Here is a 2,407-nt window from a genome sequence, read left to right as displayed (position 1 = left end):
TCCCTGTCCAGCCTGTGGTGGTCAGCAGCAAGACATCAGCATTGGCAGTGTTGGGGTGGCAGCAACATCGAAGGTGGGGAGGTGGGATGGGAGGGCAGCGGACTCACAAAAGTCCCAGTTTCTCATGTGGCCCTTTGGGAAAATTAATTGCCTGCTCCTTGGGTACGGCATAACCAGACATGCAATGTTCTGCTAATATAGCCACAAAACAGCACTGCTCAAGCTGCTTTGACCTGATGACTGCATTGCCTCTAATTTGTTAAATGCTAATCTGGGGAAAGTGTCCTCGCTTAAGGACTGCTCTGTTTAGTGATCATACAAAGTTACAATGCCACTGAAAAGTAACTATCATTAATTCTCACACTTAGGACTACTGCAGTGTGTCCCCACGGTTACATGATCAAAGAATTGGGACACTTTGCAACCAGTGTGACCAATGCAGCATTCCATGATTGCCATTTGCACACTTCACAAACAGTTTTTGATAAGTAGGGTCAATGGAGTAGCCATCAGTGAAATAGCAAGTCGTGGTCATGTGATGTCTCGCTTAACGACTGTCACTTGCTTAACAACCAAGTGGGAATGATATATAGTTTAAGGATCTGAGTTGCTGGTCCCAATTGTGTTCTTTAAATGAGGATTACCTGAGTGCTACATAGCAACTAAAGGGGGAGAGGGAAAACATACACAACTGCTGAAATATTTCATTCTTAAAGAAGTTACAAACCCTAATGACTTCTCATCTCCCTCCACTCCAGGTTTTATCTGGGGCGATGGATGGATCCCCTAACATGAAAGAAACATCCCATGCATACAAACAGAACCATTCCTTACTGTGCTTCTCTTTTCAAGCCGCTGTTGGCTCACCCACTGGAGCTTCTGTTTTAGAATGGGGTTTTCTGCCTCATGGAGGCTTGCAAACATTAGGCATTCGAATGCATACTCGTGCCCTAAGGAAAGAGGATGAACAGTCAACACGGTGTAGTCATCCAGGGTCTCTCAACATCTCTGCTATTCTGTATTTCAAGCTGCTTAATTTCTGATTCCCAAACAACTGTTTTTCTTTGAGAATCATGTAGACCACGGGTCTCAAACTCGCCGCGTCATTTGACATGTCGTGCCTTTTTTTGCATTGCCGGAGCTGGGCTGGGTGGGGCCTCCGTGTGATGCAACCAGCCCGCAGGCCGGCAGTTTGACACCCCTGATGTAGACTGTGCTAGCAGAATTCTCTGGACAACATCAAAGCAGTTTTTAAGTGGTCCAATATGATTTTAGAACCATCTCTGGATCAGTGATGAAGTTCATCCAGGTGGACTTTCCTTCCATACAGGTAGTTCTCAACTTACGATAGGAATTGGGCTGGGAATTTTCCATTACGACGGGATGTGGTTATAAAGCGTGACCACACTGCTTGGCAATGGCAGTCCTTGCAGTCCCAGTTGCTGTTATTAGCAGAATCCCACAATTATTAGGTGAGGCAACTTCCTGTCAGTTTCCCAGGACCAAGTCAGTGGAGAAGCTGGCAGGAAGTTGCAAGTCCCAGGCGACTTGCAAGCAAACCGGTGGGTAGATACAGCCAGGTAGGATACGGTGCATGAGGGTGTGAGGGAAGGCTTGGGAAGGGTAGAAGGGAAGCCTGGTAAGACTCAGGGATGATTCCAAAAGGTAGTACAGTGAGGCTCAGGGAGGGAGGCACTCCAAGGGGGCGAGGATGTGGCTTCTTATTCTAAGTTCGGAAACTGGGGGAAAAAAGGGAGTTGAAACACAAAACAAAAAGGTGATGTATGGTCTACCTGGCCAAAGTAGGGTATCTTCAGCCAAGTCAGCTGCTATGTCTAATGAAGCCAACATTGTTTCTGGTGTGCCTTCAAAGATCCGACCTAGAAAGAGCACAAGGAACAAATTCATTCAATGAAGAGGAATGACACGAGGGAGACTTCGATGGCCGTATTTCAATATAACAGTTGGTTTCCTCTTCACATACTGTTATCTACTGATGCCTTTCCTCCCCTTAAATTTGTTCCCGCTTTCAGCCAGAGTCACTACATAATTTCCGATAGGAAGGTCTAGGCCAGGGGTAGGCAACCTCAGCTCTTTTATGACTCATGGACTTCAACTGCCAGAATTCCTGAGTCAGCTATGCTGACTCAGGAATTCTGGGAGTTGAAGTCCATGAGTCATAAAAAAGCCGAGGTTGCCTACCCCTGCTCTAGGCTTCCATTTTTTTAGCTATTGAGAGTCCGTTCCAGATGCTTGCAGAGGTGTCTGATGCCCCCTACTGGCTAACAGAGGCAAATTTTACATTAATTCCCAAGGAATAGTCCATGAGGCTGAGGTAGCAATACCAGGAAGCCAAGTTGGTTTCCTCCTTCAGCTGGAAACTTACCACAGCCAGAGAGGAAGAGGA

At 46.5% G+C, this 2,407-nt stretch overlaps 1 long non-coding RNA gene across 1 annotated transcript; it reads right to left on the bottom strand.

Moving 5' to 3' along the window:
* Window positions 1–840: 840 nt before the first annotated feature.
* LOC107301525 lies at window positions 841–2,407 on the bottom strand. Its single transcript, XR_001549304.1, has 3 exons — window positions 2,387–2,407; window positions 1,794–1,880; window positions 841–950 (listed from the first exon to the last, which is right to left on the bottom strand). It is a non-coding gene; the product is annotated as an uncharacterized LOC107301525 (long non-coding RNA).

This window comes from Protobothrops mucrosquamatus, unplaced genomic scaffold (genome assembly GCF_001527695.2).
Source record: "Protobothrops mucrosquamatus isolate PMUCROS unplaced genomic scaffold, P.Mucros_1.0 scaffold13905, whole genome shotgun sequence".
Lineage (NCBI taxonomy): Eukaryota > Metazoa > Chordata > Lepidosauria > Squamata > Viperidae > Protobothrops > Protobothrops mucrosquamatus.
The sequence above is the reverse complement of the archived record's forward strand: the minus strand, read 5'-3'. Positions and strand labels throughout refer to the sequence as shown.